This window comes from Lactuca virosa, chromosome 8 (genome assembly GCF_052849685.1).
Source record: "Lactuca virosa cultivar CGN04683 chromosome 8, Lactuca_virosa_CGN04683_v6, whole genome shotgun sequence".
Taxonomy (NCBI): domain Eukaryota; kingdom Viridiplantae; phylum Streptophyta; class Magnoliopsida; order Asterales; family Asteraceae; genus Lactuca; species Lactuca virosa.
Window position 1 is genome coordinate 78,967,206 of NC_136433.1, and position 22,162 is coordinate 78,989,367.

Genomic DNA, 22,162 nt, shown 5'->3' on the forward strand with positions numbered 1-22,162 from the left:
AACCTTCCTTAATTGAAGTCTTCAAATTTTTGGTAAGTATTAGTAATATTTATGCAAAATTGATTTGTACAAAAAGCTTTGTAACTTATACCTCTTAAAATTCAAGATATGACTAATATGCTTTATAATATAGTATAAGATATATATATATATATATATATATATATATATATATATATATATATATATATATATATATATATATATATATATATATAATACGTTGGGTTTTTCCGAGGTTTTCCATATATATATATATATATATGGAAAACCTCGGAAAAACCCAACGTATTTTCATCAAATGCTTAAAAAAACCACTATAATAATTTTTTAGTACCTTAAAACCCTTATATTTTCTGAAGTTCTTATTTAAGGTTTTCTAACCTTAGGAAAACCTAATCTATTTTCATGAAAGGATTAAAAAAACAATTATATTATTTTTTTAGTACATTTAAACCCTCATATATTTTTGAAATTTTTTAATCTAATGAATTGTAACAATAAAAAATGTTGAGAATCGATTACCTAGCATTTTCAGCTATCTTGGATTTACCGAGCTCAATGCCTTAAATAATACATTTTAAAAAATATAAGGGTTTTAACATACAAAAAAATAATATAGTGGTTTTTTTAAGACTTTGATGAAAATATGTTGGGTTTTTATAAGGTTTTCCCATATATATATATATATATATATATATATATATATATATATATATATATATATATATATATATATATATATATATATATATAGGGGTGAGATCGGTTGAGAACTCATAGTTTTCTGAGAACCTGAGAACTAAAAGTGGAACGTTAGATCAAAACTAATTTATTAAGGACATGATCGTAATCTTATCAATCTCATTTAATGTTTAATTTTGTGTGTTATTATAAATATTAAGAGAATTGTCTAAAAAATTACATAATAAATCAAATTTTCGGATTTTTTTAAAAATGGTATTTTTCAATTTTTTTAAAGAAGTGCAGATTTTTTATTTTTTATAGAAAACATTAATTTTTGAAAAAAAATTGAAATTTTTTTTTAAAACTGCAATTTTTTTAAAAACATTTAAAAATCAAGAAAATTAAAAAAAACTGGAATATTTAAAAAATACTATAATTTTTTAACAAAAAAAAAATCAACATTTTACGTACATTTATGCACATTTTTACAAATACATATATGCATATTTCATATACTATAATATTTGTAAAGATATCATAAGAAAACTCATTTTATTTACTAATCTATAAATACAATACAATAAACATTTTATTCGATACAAAATAAAATGTAAAAAAACAAAAAATACTACAAAATTTCAAAGCGTTTTCGTGTCTCCATGTCAGTATTTTCATATTTTCTTTAATTTATCATTTTCACTTCTTCAATATTCACCACAATTTCTTCCAAATCTACAAGAAAATTAAAAAGAAATTGATTAATGCAAAAACACTCACAAAAATACATATGTGATTTAAATGTGAATCACATGTAATTCATATGTGAATCACATTTAATTTATATGTGAATTACATGCGATTTACATGTGAATCAGATGTAATGCATATGTGATTTACATGTGAATCACATGTAATTCATATGTGAAAACATGTGATTTACATGTGACATGTGATTTACATGTGAATCACATGTAATTCATATGTGAATTGCATGTGATTTACGTGTGAATCACATGTAATTCATATGTGAATTACATGTGAATCACATGTGATTTACATGTGAATGACATGTAATTCATATGTGAATTACATGTGAATTACATGTAATTCATATGTGAATTACATGTAATTCATATGTGAATTACATGTGAATCACATTTAATTCATATGTGAATTACATGTGAATCACATGTTATTCATATATGAATTACATGTCATTCATATATGAATTACATGTGATTCATATGTGAATTACATGTGTATCACATGTGATTTATATGTAAATCACATGTAATTCATATATGAATTACATATGATTTACATGTGATTTATATGTGAATTATATGTGATTCACATATGAATTACATGTGATTCATGTGTGAATTACATGTGATTTACATGTACTATTTAGAAAAGTTAAACTGAATGGCCATTTTTGATATGCCTCTCTCTTTCTTTGGATAAAATATGAAAAACTTTATTGTAAATATACACTTCCATAAAGCTTTGTCCTGTTCTATGTATGCAGCCTTTGGATTACAAAATGATTTTTTGGATATTCTGGCCATTGCTGAATTATGTGATTTTTTATTTTTTTACAAAGAAACAACCAAAACTATAACAATGCATCACCCATCGATTGTACAATACAAGTGTCTAATGCATTTTAATAATGAGTTAGATTTGCTTCAAAATCAGCACCTAAGGGATTAAATATGATAATCAAAGAGAAAATTAATGCATTAAACCAATATAGGTGTTGAAATAGAAGCAATCTGATTGATTTTCATACACATAAAGCAATATTTCCTACCAAACACTTTCTTTAAGCATCATTGTAAGGATTTTATTTATTTGAGGAAGTAAGCATCGAAAAAGGTCTAGATCTAATTAATAAATGGAAGTATTATCAACTAACCTTTATATTTTGCCAATACGCTGAGTTTGCATGAGAAATGTTTAGCTATTGCCATCATCATAATATTACAATTCAAGCTTCTATAATGTTGCACCAGATCAGTTGTCAAGACTACATATAATCAAATATTTTCCATATGAATTAGGTGGTTAATTTTTTTACTAGTGGAATTTGAATCCAATAGACACTTACGAAAATATTTTGATGATCTAACAGTCACTTTTTGGGGGAACCGTTCGAGAGTTTATGAAGAGAGACAAAGAGAGTGAGAGCGAGAAATTGAAGCCGTACTCTTCCTCATCCAAATTGGAGCTGGAATCCAAGCGTCCGATACAGAGCATAGAGTGATTTGACTATAGAATATTGTTTACCTGTAAAGAGAAATATCTTCAATCGATCCAATCTATGTCACTTTTATGATTAGTTATGGCATAACAAGAGCATGTTATGCAGATTGAGCTGCAATATTTAATCATATAAAAAATAGCATGAATAGCAGTATATCATCAATAGATCGATGCCTTATGATGATTAATTCGAGTTCTTCTATAGTATATATCAACAATCTGTTTGATGTAATCAAATGGTGATATTGATTTTACCGAATTAATTTGTAATTCTCCATTTACATGAAGTAATCCTTAATCAATGAGGAAAGGATTATATAAAGTTAAGAGCATACCAGATTTCATATAAATGCAATCGAGCCTTCCATATTTTCCGAACAACCTCTCCAAATCAGATTGACAAGTCTCACAATTCCCACGGAAAATCAACGTCATCTTCAAAAGATTTTCAAGTTAAATCTACAAATCATAAAATTTATTGAAGAAGGAGACGTATATCAGAAGGAGACGTATCTCAGAAGGCGTCGATTGAAAATTAGAAAATTGTCAGGATGCATAAAAAAACGATCGGTTGGAGCCTTCATTAAATCGATCGGAGAAGGTGTCGCGACGATCAATAAAGGATCACAAAGTAATGAATATCGACAATCTCCTTCTCAATCGTCATCCATGATTTAATAAGTGGTTGCATTTAATCATCGACATCAATTGAACGATTGCTTGGATGAAGCTTGAAGGCTGGAGGAAAGCGATGCAGATCAAGTAGGTGTGATCGTCGAGGAGATCGGCGCCATCGGCAGAGGAGTGTTGATTACAGATCCGTTGACTGATTTTCTTGATTTGATGGTTGTTCTTCCAGATCTGGATGAACACGAGAGAGACAATGTGTGTGATGAATATGTGAGAGAGATTGACGTTGAGGAAAAAAGAGAGAGAGAGAGAAAATTATGTTGCTAAATTAATTTAATTAATTAATTGGTATTTTAATTTCTTATACCAAAACTACCCTTCTCATTTATTTTAAAAAGTATAGATTACCATTTAATTTGTTGAAAATTACACATGTGCCATCTTTAATCTGGGCCATTAAAAATTTAATCACTTTTGATCTAACGTTCCACTTTTAGTTCTCGGGTTCTCGGAAAACTATGAGTTCTCAAATGATCCTTCCTCTCTCTCTCTCTATATATATATATATATATATATATATATATATATATATATATATCTATATATATATATATATATATATATATATATATATATATATATATATAGAGAGAGAGAGAGAGAGAGAGAGAGACAGAGAGAGAGAGAGTGAGAGAGAGAGAAAGAGCGAGAGAGAGATATATGTTCAAATGAGAACATTTATGGGTTTGAGAACATTTGAGAACAAAAATCAGCAATAGGACAACAAACACATTAATTTTAATGAAGCAAGGGTGTATATGTAATTTTCTTAAAGTTATTACATTCCCGTAACAAGCCACACAAAGGAGATAAGAAGATAACACACTGAAGCAACTATGCATCAACTTGAAGATGTCGATCTTCACCACTTCTCCGATCGCCGACCTCTCTACGATTTCCGATGCTACTTGGATTTCACGAAACTCCGGTACATATATTCATCCGCTACCATTCAAGTCTCCGATTTTGTGAACATACTGCCCAAAATCTCTTTGTATCGAGCTTGTTGGAGATGGAGTCGGATTCGTTGCTTCGTTTTTTCGTTCACCTGGAAAACGCTGATGAAAGGAGCCAATAGAGGCATTTTGCCATGATTGATTGGTATGCTTCCTTATCCTTATCCTATGTAATTCCATTTACAATTTTTTATATTTGTTATCAGATTAATGGTTTTGAAACACAATTTTATACTAAATTCGTTAAGAAACATTTTATTTTATAATTTAGTTTGACCAATTTGGTACATCTATTTGAATTTGTATTTGTAGATAGGAATTTTCTGGAGGCCAATAACCAATTTCGTTGCCCTTTCCATCTGCCATGGTAACTTAGTTGTTTTCTATAGCTATGTAAGTTTATATTTTGGAAACTATTATCTTCTATTTGTTCATGTTGGTGGAATCTCTTAGGTTGCTTCTTGATTAATTTGTTTCTTATGATAAATGAAAATAGTAAGTTTTAGGGGTTGGATTGGATTCTATTAGAGAGTTGATGATCACTGTAGGATTTCATGCACACAAGGTGTTTGTCATATTGCCTGAAAGAACCTAAAAGTGTAAAAGTGGCATTTTATGTGAAAATCCTTAACTTTGAACCCTCATTAAGCCAAACATTAAGGCACTTAGGTTAAGTTGAATTTCACATCTCAATAGCCTAATAGTTAACCAACAATCATATAAAAAGTGATAAACTTAAGGCTTAACTATTAAGTCCTTAATAGAACACCAAAAGTGATTTAAAAGCTATTATGATCAATTTTCCCAAAGTGATTTAAAAGCTATTATGAGGGTTCAAAGTTAAGGATTTTCACATAAAATGCCACTTTTACACTTTTAGGTTCTTTCAGGCAATATGACAAACACCTTGTGTGCATGAAATCCTACAGTGATCATTAAGCCAAACATTAAGGCCCTTAGGTTAAGTTGAATTTCACATCTCAATAGCCTAATAGTTAACCAACAATCATATAAAAAGTGATAAACTTAAGGCTTAACTATTAAGTCCTTAATAGAACACCAAAAGTGATTTAAAAGCTATTATGATCAATTTTCCCAAATCTGTCCTCCAACTTCTAAAATTCGTGCAAGTCAATAAGAACACCTAAAAATCATGAGACTTATTTTTCTGGAAATCTTAGTGTACCTAGTTTCTTCAAACTTCGAATCACATTTCTAAATTCCAACTCCTTGAGGGGTAAAATTAGCAATCTTCTCAGGCTGGTCCATGCTGTCACAGATTTCATGCATTGTCTTCAAAAAATCATAATAAATTCATTAGAACTCCAAATGCCAAAATTACAAATCCTATAGTTATATATGGATGTATAGTTTCCCACATATAAAGGGAATGATGTAATTCTTAGTAGATTGGTACACTTTATTCCAAGAGTTTTGAGTGGTCCATAAAGTGACAACTTAAAGTTACTAACTTGTAAATTTAATATAAAAGCAACCAAAAATCATTAGAACAAGATCTTTATATTTATGAAAAGATAAAATGGGGAACTTTACCAATATTATTTTATCAGAATTTAAGAATGGGTTTAACGGTAAGAAAACAGATCCCAAAAAGAGCACTACAATCAAAGAGAAACTAAGAAAATATATACATAAGTATTATAAGGGTAATACAACAAAGAATAAGCTAAATAATGTTATAAATTGGTGTGTAGGTTTTCGAAAAGGAAAGGATCCATGTTTCTCATTCTAGCTAATTTTCAAGTTCAAGGAGGTGAGTTACACTAACTCTCCTATTATGTAGGCATTACTTGTTTTAAGAATATTGACCACATAAATCATATGCGATTAGATACATATAATGACATGTGATTATGTGTATCTAATCACATATGATTTATGTGGCTAAGATACATTTTCGCGTTCTCAATTCGATAATTATTTCTTTCCACTTTAATCATATGTGATTAAATACATTTAATCAGATGTGATTATTGTTTCTAATCACATATGGTTTTATTTGGAAAAAACGAATCTTGTCTATATAAATCATATGTGATTAAATACATAAAAGCAATTATTCAATCGAAACCGCAAAAATAAATATTGTCTACATAAACATATAGGATTAAATACATATAATCACATGTGATTATATGTATCCAATCATATATGATTTATGTGGATAAGATTCATTGTCACATTCTCGATTCAGTAATTGTTCTTTGTCAACTGTAATCATATGTGATTAAATACATATAATCACATATGACTATATGTATCTAATCACATATGATTTATATGGACAAAAAATAATGATGTCTATATAAATCATATGTGATTAGATTTATATAATCACATATGATTATATACACGAGAACAATTATTAAATCGAAAACACAAAGATAAATATTGTCCACATATATCATATGTGATTAAATTCATATAATCATATGTGATTATATATATATATATATATATATATATATATATATATATATATATATATATATATATATATATATATATATATAATCATATAGAATTTATGTGGGAAATATTCATTTTTGCGTTCTCGATTCAGTTGTTGTTCTTGTGTATTTAACTACATGAGATTATATGTATCTAATCAAATATGATTTATATGGACAATATTTGTTTTCGCATTCTCGTTCAATAGTTGTTTTTGTACATTTAGTCACATATGATTTCTGTACATAAGATTCATTTTCGCATTTTCAATTCAATAGTTTTTCTTTTTCCACATTAATCATATTTGATTAAAATACATACAATCACATATGATTAAATACATAAGAAAAAATATTGAATAAAAAATGAGAAAACGAATATTATCAATATAAATCATATGTGATTTGATACATATAATCACATGTGATTAAGTACATGAGTACAACTATTGAATTGAGAAAGAAATAAATGAATCTTATCCACATAAAGCATATGTGATTAGGTACATATAATCACATGTGATTATATGTATTTAATCACATATGATTTATCTAGACATTATTCATTTTTGCGGTTTTAATTCAATAGTTGGTCTCGTGTATTTAATCACATACGATTTATGTGAAAAATAATTGTTTTCATATGTGATGAAATATATATAATCACATGTAATTATATAAACGAGAACAACTATTGAATCAAGAACATTAAAAAAAATTATGTCCACATTATTCATATGTGATTAAATACTTATAATCACATGTGATTAAATATATGAGAAAAATTATTGAAACGAAAACTCAAAAAATGAATATTGTTTATATAAATCATATGTGATTGGATACATATGATTATATGTATAATCGTGGACAATAGTTGTTCTCATGTATTTTCTCACATGTGATTATATGTATAATCGTATGTAATTAAGTACATGAGCACAACTATTGAATCGAGAAGAAAAAATGAATCTTGTTCACCTCAAATCATAAGTGATTATATACATATAATCACATGTGATTAATTACACAAAAGCAATTATTCAGTCGAAACCGAAAAAATAAATATTGTCTACATAAATCATATCTGATTAAATACATATAATCACATGTGATTATACGTATCCAGTCATATATGATTTATGTGGATGATATTTATTGTCACATTCTCGATTCAATTATTTTTCTTTGTCCACTGTAATCATATGCGATTAAATACATATAATCATATGTGATTATATGTATCTAATCACATATGATTTATACGGACAAAAAATAATGATGTCTATATAAATCATATGTAATTAGATACATATAATCACATATGATTATATACACAAGAACAACTATTGAATCGAGAACACAAAGATAAATATTGTCCATATATATCATATGTGATTAAATGCATATAATCACATGTGATTATATGTATCTAATCACATAGAATTTATGTGGAAAATATTTATTTTTGCGTTCTTGATTCAATTGTTGTTATTATGTGCTTAATTACATGAGATTATATGTATCTAATTAGATATGATTTATATGGACAATATTCATTTTCACATTCTTGTTCAATAGTTGTTCTTGTACATTTAGTCACATATGATTTCTGTATACAAGATTCATTTTCGCGTTTTTGATTAAATAGTTTTTCTTTTTCCACATTAATCATATGTGATTAATACATACAATCACATGTGATTAAATACATAATAAAAAATATTGAATCATGAATATTATCAATATAAATCATATGTGATTTGATACATATAATCACATATGATTAAGTACACGAGTACGACTATTGAATTGAGAAAGAAATAATGAATATTGTCCACATAAATCATATGTGATTAAATACATATAATCACATGTGATTAAATATATTAGAACAATTATTGAATCGACGCAAGAATAAATATTTTCCATACGAATCATATGTGATTAAATAAATATAATCACATGTGATTAAATACACAAGAACAACTATTGAATCAACACGTGAAAACAAATATTGTCCATGTAAATCATATGTGATTAAATACATATAATCACATGTGATTTAATACACGGTGCCAATTATTAATTAAAAAACACGAAAATAAATATTGCCCACGTAAATAATATTTTATTAAATACATATAATCACGTGTAATTATATTTATCTAATAACATATGTTTTACGTGGACAATATTCATTTTTACATTCTCGATTCACTAGTTTTTCACGTGTATTTAATCACATGTGATTATATATATTTAATAACATATAAATCATATATGATTTGATACATATAATCACATGTGACTCGATACATATAATCACATGTGATTATATACACGAGAAAAACTAATGAATCAAAAACATAATAACAAATCTTTGTAGGTGGGGGTGGGGGTGGTGGCGGCGGGTGGTGGAGGCGGGGTGGTGGTGGTGTGTGGTGATGGGTGGTGGTGGGTGGGTGGGTGGTTGCAAGTGGTGGTGATAGTGATGGGTGGTGGTTTTCGTGGGTGGTGGGTGGGTGTGGGTGGTGGAGGTGGGTGGTGGTGGCGGGTGGTGCTGGTTGGGTGGTGATGATGGTGGGTGGTGATGGTGGTGGCGGGTGGCGGGTGGTGGTTGGTGGTTGTGGTGGGTGGGTGGTGGTGGTGGCGGGTGGTGGGTAGTGATGGGTGGTGGTGGTGGCAGGTGGTGGGTAGTGATGGGTGGCGGGTGGTGGTTGGTGGTGCTGGGTGGTGGTGGCGGGTGGTGGTTGGTGGTGGTGGGTAGTGATTGTGGTAGGTGGATGGTGGTGGTGGTGGTGGGTGGTGGGTAGTGATGGGTGGTGGGTAGTGATGGTAGGTGGTGGTGGCGGGTGGTGGTGATGGGTGATAGGTAGTGGTTGTTGGTGGTGGTGGCAGGCGGTGGTTATTGGTGGTGGAGGTGGGTGGTGATGGTAGTGGCGGGTGGTGGTGGGTGGTGGTGGGTGGTGGGTGGTGGTTGATGGTGGTGGTTAGTGAATGGTGATAGTGACGGGTGGTGGTGGTGGGTGGTGGTTGGTGGTGGTGGGTAGTGATGGGTGGTGGTCATGGGTGGTGGTGGTGATGGGTGGTGGTGGTGGGTGGTAGGTAGTGGTTGTGGGTGGTGGTGGCAGGCGGTGGTGATGGGTGGTGGAGGTGGGTGGTGGTGGCAGGTGGTGGTGGTTGGGTGGTGATGGTGGTGGCGGGTGGTGGTTGGTGGTAGGTGGTGGTGGGTGGTGGTGGGTGGTGGGTAGTGACGGGTGGTTGGTGGTGGTGGTTGTTAGTGATGGGTGGTGGTGACGGGTGGTGGTGGTGGGTGGTGTTGGTTGGGTGGTGAGTGGTGTTAGTTAGTGAGTTTTTTTAATTGTTTATAACTATTTTTGATTTATATGAATATTGTTTTATAATTTTAATTAAAAAATTGTGTGGTCCAAATTTGTTCTCAAATGTTCTCGCGATAAGAAATGTTATCGATTGAACGCTCCTATATATATATATATATATATATATATATATATATATATATATATATATATATATATATATATATATATATATAGAGAGAGAGAGAGAGAGAGAGAGGTAAGTTCAATTGAGAAAATAAAAAAGGTTGAGAATGGGGGAATCATTCTCAGCTACTCATTTAATCTAAGCATAAAAAGACACGGTGGCAAACTTGTAAATATGTTAATAACCTTCAATCTCAAATACGTAACTATATAGAATTCGATAACAGTTCGTTCATCATCAAAATTCTCCTCCAACCTTCAACAATCATCCAAATTTCTTCAACTAAACCATCATCAATGTCATCCAGTATTAATCAATCATCGATATTCGTGGCTGGGAGGTTCGTCGTTCAAGACAGATTCGCAAACCAAATTCATCAATTTCATCGATTTTTTTTGTTGAATACTCCGAATGTTCGTAGCTTGTAAGCATTTGTTAAAGTTCATAACGGATTTGGAACTGGAATTTCCCAGATTCGCAAACGAACTCAGTTGGAATCGAAATTTCTTCGCTGTTCATGAAATTGGAATCGGAGTTCTAGACTCGCAGTCACAGTCGACATTGAAGGACTCGGAATCGGTACTCACAGGTTCCCAATCGGATTTTCGGAAATCAAAATCAAAATGAGAAATCGATCAGACATCGGATGTCGCATCTCAAGTCGAAATCGGAAGTATATGATGATTTGGAATTGATAACTTGAATTGGAAGTATCATGTTTTTAACATTTTTAAAATAGTTAACTTGTATGCACTCCAACTGTTTGATGAAATGCATAAACTAAATTACCACGTTATATTCACATATGAATATGTTTTCTCACCTGAATCAGTCTATGATTATTAAAAACACAAAACAAATATGAAAGTATGTATGTTATTCATATGTGAATAACATATAAAAATTATATATATTTGTGAAAATACCTTCTAATATTCATAAGTGAATATATTCACAAGTGAATATACATTGTAATATTCATATGTGAATATACTGTGTAATATTCATAAGTGAATATATCATCTAATATTCACAAGTGAATATACTATGTAATATTCATATGTGATATACCATGTAATACTATGTAATATTCATATATGAAAATATCATTTAATATTCATAAGTGAATATACCATCTAATATTCACAAGTGAAATATACTATGTTAATATTCACAAATGAATGCATCGTCTAATATTTAAATATGAATATACTATGTTTATTATATGCTATATTCATATATGAATGATACTTAAATTGTAAAAAAAATTAATCATACTTTTTATTCATAAGTGAATAACGAATGTACTGTAATAAAACCTGATGCATTTTTATTCACTTATGAATAACGATAGCTGAAAATATAAAGAAAATAAATTTTTTATTTTATCTTAAAACTATATCAATATGGATGTCTATTTGTAGAGAATAAAAAATAATGAATTTTGGTATATTTAAAATCATTTTTCGATAAAAATAGCTTCTTAAAAATTAAAAAAACGAAAAAAACTATGTTTTTTGTATATATTAAGGTAATGATTAGTATAGTTTAAGGAAATATGTTTTGTTGGAAAACACATGTCTATTCATTTCCGCTGGTACGACGGAGGCTTTTGCGGCAAAAATAAATGAGTGGCTGAGAATGATTAACCTTTTTTTTTTTTCTCAATTGAACCCTCCTATATATATATATATATATATATATATATATATATATATATATATATATATATATATATATATATATATATATATATATATATATATATATATACTTTCAACTTTCAACTTTTCGACCATAATAGTGGAGTACAACCAATTAGGGATATGGATGCCAACTGCCAAATGGCTAACTGAGGTTGTGAAAGATTCAAAGTAAGGAGTCACGTTATATCTTATCTGCGGAAATCTATAAAATCTAATTAGTGGTGTAAACATTATAAACTAGTCCTTTTATTTAAATTTGATATCATTATTTTAACCATTTATTTTGTGTATAACATGATCATTCTCTTATATGGAATTGACGTTGAAATGATTAAGTTGGTTGACAGTGTCATATATATAAAACATTAAACATAGTGTCATCGTTTTTTTGGTTTCTCTCAAAAAATTTAGCATCGTACTGTTAGGGTTCAGCAACGATTAAGTGCAAATTTGAAAAACTTAAAATACAATGAAATGGACGATTATGCAAAATAAGAAAACAAAAACACAAGGATATTTAATGTTGTCTATTGATCAATTTTATCAAGTTATGTCCATAGACAAACAAGAGATTATTTATTGATGAATAAATGCTTATAGAAAACTCGTATCTCTGCACACTTGATGACGACTCACGTGAAAAACTTAGAACTCTCGTTTTTATGTATGATTGCACACACACCTCTCTTTTTCTCATCCATCTAGGTTTACAATAAATGAAATGTATTTATAGATGAGTTGACTTAAGAATCAACATGAGCCCATGAACCCTCCTACAAAAGGCAAGACACAAAGTCAACTTGTTCCCCAATATGGAAATAGATAATTCCGAAGCTTATCAAAGTTTCTATATGCTCCGGTAAATCCAAACTTCGCTTTTGCCTTGATATTGAATTCATGACTTCTATCTATACTAAGAACTCCTTCTAAAACTCGCATTGTCTATTGTCTGTACCGAAGCGTGTCAAAATTTGTTACACTTTGATATGCTACAATAAAATTTAGTCTTCGTCAATCTAACCTTCTTCTTTATTAGACCCCACATCTCAACAATATTCCACTTTGAAGTTAATTTTGGCGAAACAACTTCTTTTGTCATCCAAGATTTAACCTAATCATCTCTACGTTGCATCTTCGATACTAGTTCCGAGGAAGACCAGTTAAAGCCATACAAAGCTTCAACTTCTCCATTGTTACTACCTTAGTGAACAAATATATTGGATTCTCCGACCAACGATATTTTTCAAATTGAGAATACATTACCAAATCAGTTTTATAATAAAATGGTATATCATCTTGATGTGTTTCGTTCTTGAATGAAACATTGAATTCTTCGCAAGGTAAATTGCACTATGGTTATCACAATGTAACACACAATCTCCTTGATACAAGCCTAACTTTGAAAGGAAGTTCCTCAACCAAATAAGGTCCTTCCTAGCTTTTAATATTGCCATATATTATGATCCATTGGTTAAAAGAGAAACAATCTTCTACAGTTTTCACATCCAAGTAATTGTGGTTCCTTCGATTGCGAAAAAATGGCATGTGATTATTTTACCCGAATCCACACAACCCTCAGATCAACATTAATAAAACCTTTTAGAATCACCTTCTACCTTTGATAACATAAGGCAACATTCGAAGTTCGTTTCAAGTAGGGATGCAACCATTTGACTCATTCCCGATGCTCTTTTCCAGGATTGGATATAAACTTGTTGATAACTTCCACTGCATGAGCAGTGTCTGGTCTAGTGCACACCATTCGTACATTAACTTACCAACTACTTATGTATAAGGAACCTTGTTCATTTCTGCTTTGTCCCTTTCAGTTTTGGGGACTGACTCTTAGAGAGTTTCAAGTGACTCGTAAGAGGCATACTTATGGCTTTTCACCTGTCATTCTCCAAAATTTTCTAAATGTACTTTTATTGCCAAAGTTTCACCTGTCATACTCATGCCTAAAATCTATTTTGCAACTCCTAAGTCCTTCATTTTGAAATCTCTGGGTAACCACTTCTTTAACTTGTTGATTTCCTGAATGTTGCAGCAATCTGATGACCTTCAAGTTGTGTCATGTAGATGTCTTTTTCAAGGTCGCCATGCAAAAATGTAGTTCTTACATCAAGTTTTTGAAGATGCAAATCTTACGAAGCCATAATACTAAGAACCATTCTCATTGAGGTCATCTTTACAATTAGGGAGAAGATTTATGACTATGCTCTTGCTTATAACAACTTTTTCTTTGATCCTAAACACCCACTTGTTCTGTAATGCCTTTTTCTTTGTTGGTAGGTTGACAAGAGTCCATGTCTCGTTCTAGTCAAGTTAGTGTATCTCATCCTCTATCGTGTTCTTCCGCTGTACAAATTCTTTTAATTTTAAGGCTTATATATAGGAATATGGTTGATGTATTCTAGATAGTCTAACAAAATAAGCCTAATTTAAACGTCACATCTAGTTTAAAATTTATGAACCTAATAAAATGAATTGATTACTAGCACAATAAAATTTACTTGATCAACAATAATATTAGTTGGGATAAGTAAGGGTGTCTAACTCAAGGGGAGTTGAGGTGTACTAAATAAAATAAAGTAAAATAAAGAAAATTAATTATGAAATAAAGTCATATACTCTTAATTAAATATACATTTGATTAGATTTTCGAATCACTATATAAATATGGTTAATTCATATGAAGTGGAATTGAAGTTTGATAGATGTTCACTGATTCATAAGTTAATTAACTCCAGACTAATTTCATTAATCTTATGTTTTAAGTTATCTACTAGCAATGATAGCTTTCCTAGACTCAGTTTATTCCTTCCTATTATGTAATAACTCAATAAGTATGATCAGTCTCAAGGTTAGCGACAACTTCTCAAATTATCCAAGTTATTAGATCAATCACATAAATTAACTTAACTTTATTATGTTTAACCTAGGGACGTCTCTACTAGTCAGATATGTCTACGTGTCTCAACTGGTCAAGTTCTAATCTCCCAGTTGTTAACTAAATAGTTAATTCAAGATACATAATCTGAACCTAATCATAAATCATGCATTCAATTATATAAACATAACAAAATGAGTAAATTACACGATTCGTCCCTCATGCAGGTGCCAAAATACACGTTTAGTCCCTATTTTCAAAATTTAACTCGGACCGTTCCTCGTTTGGTTAAAAGTTGCACGTTACATCGCTCATTAGTTTAAATTTACACGCTTAATCCCTTGCAATACATGAAATGACTACAATGCCCTTATTAATTTTATTTTTCATTTATTTTTAGCATTTGTGATTATTTTTAATTATTAAAAATATTTTAATTAAAATTGTGGGTCCATCTAACTACAAAGCTAATATATATATATATATATATATATATATATATATATATATATATATATATACATACATACATACATACATACATACATACACACACAACTTCAATTAATCACTGGCCACCATCTCCGACCACTTACCACTGCCACTAAAACGACATCTGCTGAAAACGCACGCATAGGGAAATCTACCCACACCTCACCCCACCCTCGCTTCAAACAATCTTGGAAAAACCACAAACCTAAATCTTATAATTAGGGTAAAATAAGTTTGGTTAAATCCCAAACCCAAAATTAGTTTGCTCAAATCTAATAAGAAAAAACACAACCCCTCAATCAAAGTTTGAATCTAGGTTTACTATGGTGGCTTATTTCTAACGGAGAAAAGAGAAAACGAATCCCATACCGTAAATCAAAACATAACCCCTCGTATCTTTCGTAAAATCAACTAATATCGGAGGTTTAGAGTTGCAGTTTTTCGGCGATTGTGAAGAATCCAACGAGGGCTTGAGGTGCAGATCAATGGCTTTAAGGTTGAGTTTAGAGGAGAGATCAGTAGATTCAGACGACAAGGTAATCGTTGATGGCAACTTCCTTGTTATCAGCTCTATCACAAGGGAAAAAGGGAGGGGGAGGTCCAAGGGATGAAGTGGAGATATTTATTTATTTATTTATTTTTTAATTTAAAATTGATAAAGAAATAAAAGAAAAGTATAAAAAGAAATTATAAAGGGCAAAATAGTCTTTTTATGCCTGAAGGGATGAAGTGTGTAAGGTTAAATTAAACGAGGGATGGTCTGAGTTAATTTTTGAAAATATGGACTCAACGTGCCATTTGACACCTGCACGAGGGATGATTTGTGTAATTTACTCTAACAAAATCAATATGAATACATATGGATCTTTAATTGAACAGTAACAAAATAAATTAAACAACTTCAAAAAAATCCTTTCAATGAATTAAACCATAAGCATAATAGATCATCTACATCTAATCAAAAGTATTGAGATGTAACCCATAATCAAAACTAAATAACTAATAAGAACTAGAAAATTAAAAATAATGCAAACCAAAAAGCCTTTGGGTTCGATTTTGCTGCTCCTCTTCCTTCTATCTCCAATCTCTTTTTCTTGGACGAAAATAAGGCTCTATTTATAGGATTTTGGAACCGATTAATTTGCAGTGCAGTTTAATTGCCGCGGTGCAAATTGTGAATATCAACAATTATCTTTGAAATCTTCTATGTTTCTGGAATTATCCTTCATTAACTCTTCAAAAATCTTGCTTAATCTTTAAGCTACGAAGATTGTTCCAAAATATCTCTCCCTTAAATATTTTATTTAAACATATTGTCCTTTTAATCTGCAAAACATATTTTTATAAGAATTAAGTACCAAATATCTATAAAAATCTACAACAAAGTATAAAATATATCCCCTAATATATGTATAATTTATGACATATCAATAGTTCACCATTCTCAGTCAACAAATGGTAATTATTTTTAAAGGAACTTATCACAGTGGAGGGTAACTAACTCTAGTGGATCTTCGAAGAATAGAAAGCGGTGCTTCGTTATTACCGGATTTGATACTGCCATCTTCGGAATAACTATATGAGGATTCGTAACCTTCAGATTCGTTCCCATCCAATATGGTACTTCTAAATGTATCTTTTCTCTCAATGCTTTCATGACCTTCATTTGTTTTGACATTACTGGAAGTCTTCACAAGGTCTTCATCTGAGATCCCATCGAACACCATTTTACGCTGGTCTTCTGAATTCTGTTTTTGGACATCATATTTTATGTTCTCTTCGATATTCGTAAGGTTGTCTTTATAAAGAGCACATTCAATGAATGTCACATTTACATCCTTCCCTCATAAAATCCTCTACTTTGATTGTCCCAATAACGATATCCCATGTCAACTTCATACCCAATAAATAACTTCACTTTGGATCTTCGATTTGAAGAACACCAAATCTTCATGTGCGAATAGAAAATATGAAGAACTTTAAATCTTAGGATATGTACAGTAAATCCGAAATATTGACTTTTAATCTTTGACTTCAAGCTATAACTTCAGATTTCAGAATATTGTAATAGTGAATATTTAAGCCGAAGCATTCCAAAACTTATGATATGAAAAGTGATTCTAAGCACTAAGTTCAACTTCTACATGAAAATGTAAGGTCACACCTTATGATCTGATGAGTCAAACACATTACACGCTGACCACCAGTGCCAGCGCCAACCCACAGTCTTATCAGCATTAGCGTTAACCAATGATCTTGGTGATCTTTTGTATATTAGGTAGTTATATTTATATATATATATATATATATATATAAATATATATATATATATATATATATATATATATATATATAATATATATATATGATCCGTAATCTTTATGATTAGGACCAGACCTTTACTTAGATAGGTATACATCCCTTAATTAGTGGGATTTTAGTTATTTTAATTCTATATAACCAACATTAGGGTGAAACCCTAATGTAAGTCTTTGTGACCTTCGTTCTCTTTGTGAGAACAATATTTCTTAGTGAAAACATCTTTGTGATTACTTGTGTTCTTTCGTTTTTCGTTTAGTCTTTTGCTAAGTTGTTTTATTCATTGTTATTCAAACTTGAGTATATCCGATCTATACATACCTTCAATTGGTATCAGACCAAGTTTTTGATACACTCAAGCTGTCATGTCGACCTCCTATAATCCCAAGTCATCAGTTCCCAACAAGATCCATCCTTTTGATGAACACAATTTTACTGCTTGGAAATTAAAGGCCATGGATGTTCTCGAGATCATGGACTATGATATGTTTGATATCATCAACAAGGGTCCGTTCGTCTCTGTACACCAGTTATCCAATGGCAATGCATGCGATGGTAAGCTAAAACATAAATCTATGCGGGGATACAACAAGGAAGAAAAAATGGTCCTAAATCTTGATGTAAAGGAGAGAAAAGCTATTGAAAATTCTCTTCCGTTTTTTGTCTATCGTTTGGTTCAAGATTGTTCAAATGCACAAGAGATGATGATCACCGTATCATCCACCTTTGATAGAGAAGATCTCTCACATGACAAAGTTTCAAAAGGTAAGTGTCTCATGGCCCAGACCGTTGAGTCTCACACTGATGTACCAAGGGACGACATTAGTACATATGACGCTGACCTCTCTCAAGCCGCTATAGACTCTAAGTCTCAGGGCTGGGACTCAGCCTCAACGTATCAGGTGAAGAACTTTGTTAATTATTCTTCCATTGAAAAAGCTGACATGTTTGATCATTTACGTTTCAATTTATCTATTTCAAACAAAGAAAAATCTTCTCTCAAAATTGAGTTAAAAAATCTTCAAGAAAAACTCACCTCTTTTGAAGACTCACTTTCTTGTTTAAAAAAGGAAAATATTTGTATCTCACTGACTAACCATTTTCTTCACACTGAAAAAGAAAAAGTTGTTGATAATGCAAGAAGTATTCAACTTATTTTGAATAACTAGGCTTCTTCACACTGTAATATCATGAGAGTTATTAATGATTAAATTCCTGATCAGTGTGAGAAAATCCTTGGGGTGATATTGAAAGCGTTGTTTCTTTAATAAAAAAATTGAGACTAAACAAACCTTTTATAATGCTGACAGTCTTGAGAAAGATTTTAAAAACAGATTTATAAGTACCTATTTCATAAATAAAACTCTTATTAATACACATTGTACTACTGACTCTAATGGTAATACCAAATGTGTATCTCATTTATCTGCTCTTGATCCTTCACGTCAACCTCCTCATCGTGAGTATGTCATGCCCTCCACTACGATCCTGCTAAAATTTCCTATCTCCAATTATGAAGTTCATTCTGTAAACGAAATTCTCAACATGTTTCCTTAGCTCTGTTAATAACACTGAATTTGGAGATCAATAAAAGACTTATATTTCAGATGATTCTATAATCTCTTTTGTATCTCATGACGAAGAATCATCTGAGCATACCATCGATGTCATTACTTGGTCCATAACTAAAGCAAGAGTCTTTAAGTAAAATGATCAAGATTCTTCAGGTTCCATTGATAAAAAAAACAAAGTTCAAATGTTAAAAGAAAGAATCCTAGAACCAGAGTTTGTTATCGGTGTGGTGATGCCTCTCACAAAATCAGCGAGTGTATATTTGAAAAGAGCTCCGTTAATGCTGACAATATCATAACTCGAAATGATAAATGGATCAAAAGGGAAACTCCTTGAATTGTCTCCCTGATGCTTGTTATCATATTTTCTCTTAAGTGACCCATTGCAAGATGGGTCAGTGTATACTAATTGTACATTTTACTTTTTTTTTGTTTTTAGGGAAAAAAAACATATTTTGTATTTAGATAGTGGTTGTTCAAGAAACATGACAGGTTTCAAGTCACTTCTAGATGACTTTGTAAGGAATGTTGGTCCAACTGTTACATATGGAGACAATAGAAAGGGAACTGCAAAAGGATATGGAACCATCAACTACAAGTATGTTGTATTCAAGAATTTTTCAAACGTAAAAGGTCTTCAGCACAATCTCATCTCAATCAGCCAACTGTGTGACGCTGACTATGAAGTTCACTTTAAAAAAAGAAGGAAAGGTTGTAAAATAATGTCTCTGTACTGACTGCAAATTGACATAATGAAATTTATGTTTTGGATATGTTCTCTACTGACAACTCTCTTCGTTGCTGCTTCTTCTCTCATTCTCAGTCTCATCTAAATTAGTTGTGGCACAAGAGACTATCTCACTTGAACTTCAAGAACATATCACATATTTATGGGAATCAGCTTATAAGAGGAATTCCTAAGATGTAGTTTGTTAAAGATAAATTATGTTCAACATGTGAAAAATGAAAGAAAACCAAGCCCTCCTTCAAGACAAAGTCCTATTCTTCCATCAACAAACCCTTTCACCTTCTCCATATGGACCTTTTTGGACCGGTCCCAATTAAGTCAAGAGTTGGGAAAAAGTTTACTCTCATTATTGTAGATGAATTTTCAAGATTTACTTGGGTAATCTTTTTAAAGAAGAAAAGTCATGTTGCTGATGAAATCATATCACTCATTGAGCAATAGGAAGTTCTTTATGATCATAAAGTTGTACAATTACGTAGTGATCATAACACTGAATTCCGAAACTCCTTTCTAGAAGACTTTTGCTCAAATTTAGGAATCTCTCAAAACTTCTCTACTGTTAGAACTACTCACCAAAATGGCATTGCTGAAAGATGAAATAGAACTCTCATTGATGCTGGAAGAACTATGGTTGTTGAAGCTGGTCTTCCTCTGTCATTTTGGGCTGAAGCTTTCAACACAATGTGTTATGTTGATTGAATTGTCAGCTCCTATTCTAACTCTGAAGATCAGCCTGTCGTCTCTGGAGAAGCTGAGCCATCTAACTTCTTAAATCAAGAAGATTCAGTTCCAAATAAAATGAATGAGGGTACTAATCCTAGAATTCTTAGATGTCATCCTGAATCTCAAATCATTAGAGATGTAAATTCTGGGATTCTCACTTGTAGCTGAGTCAGCATCAACTTTTACATGTTTGTGCATTTTGTCTCAATGATCGAACCAAAGAATGTTGCTGATGCTCTCAAGGAAGTTGGCTGGATCAAAGCTATGCAAGATGAGGTGAATGAGCTTGAACGTCATCGTGTGTGGACTCTAGTTCCCAGACATCAAAGACAAAACATCATTGGTACTCGCTGGGTGTTCAGAAACAAGATGGATGAAATTGGAATCGTCATTAGAAACAAATCACGACTTGTGGCCCAAGGATTTTGTCAACTGGAAGGATTAGACTATGACGAAACCTTTGCCCTTGTTGGTCGACTTGAAGCAATTCTTATGTTTCTTGTTTTTGTTTCATTCAGGAACTTCAAAGTTTATTAAATGGACGTAAAGACTACCTTCTTACATGGGGATCTTCAAGAAGAAGTCTTTCTAAAGAAACCTCCAGGGTTTGAAAGTGAAGAATTTCCCAATCATGTATATCGTCTTGATAAAGTTGTCTATGGTTTGAATCAGACACCCAAGGAATGGTATGAAACATTGGTGAGTTATCTTTTGGAGAGTGGATACAAACAAGGAAAAATTAACAATACTTTGTTTATCAAGCACTCATGATCTCACATCATTCTTGCTCAAGTGTATGCTGATGACATCATTTTCGGATCCACTGGTGATAAACTAAGTTCTGAGTTCAGCTGAGGTTATGGACAAGAAATTTGAGATGAGCATTCTTTTTAGGTTTGTTGGTTAATCAAATAACTGATGGAATCTTTGTTTGTCAAGCTAAATATATTGCATATATTGCAAAGACTCCAATGTCTTCATCAATGTCTATCTCCACTGATTAACCCGACGCTGATGTGAATGCAACCCTGTACCGAGGAATGATAGGTTCACTGCTTTATCTTACTGACAGGCGCCATGACATTATTTTTGCCACAATATAGTGTGCTCGATATCAAGCCTATCCTAATGAAT

The 22,162-nt window shown here is 31.4% G+C and overlaps 1 long non-coding RNA gene across 1 annotated transcript; it reads right to left on the reverse strand.

Annotated features, from left to right (window-relative positions):
* Positions 1 to 2,616: 2,616 nt before the first annotated feature.
* Positions 2,617 to 3,394, reverse strand: LOC145129774 (uncharacterized). The gene is made up of 3 exons (XR_013717659.1): positions 3,288 to 3,394; positions 2,798 to 2,976; positions 2,617 to 2,716 (listed from the first exon to the last, which is right to left on the reverse strand). It is a non-coding gene; the product is annotated as an uncharacterized LOC145129774 (long non-coding RNA).
* Between the last annotated feature and the right edge of the window lie 18,768 nt (positions 3,395 to 22,162).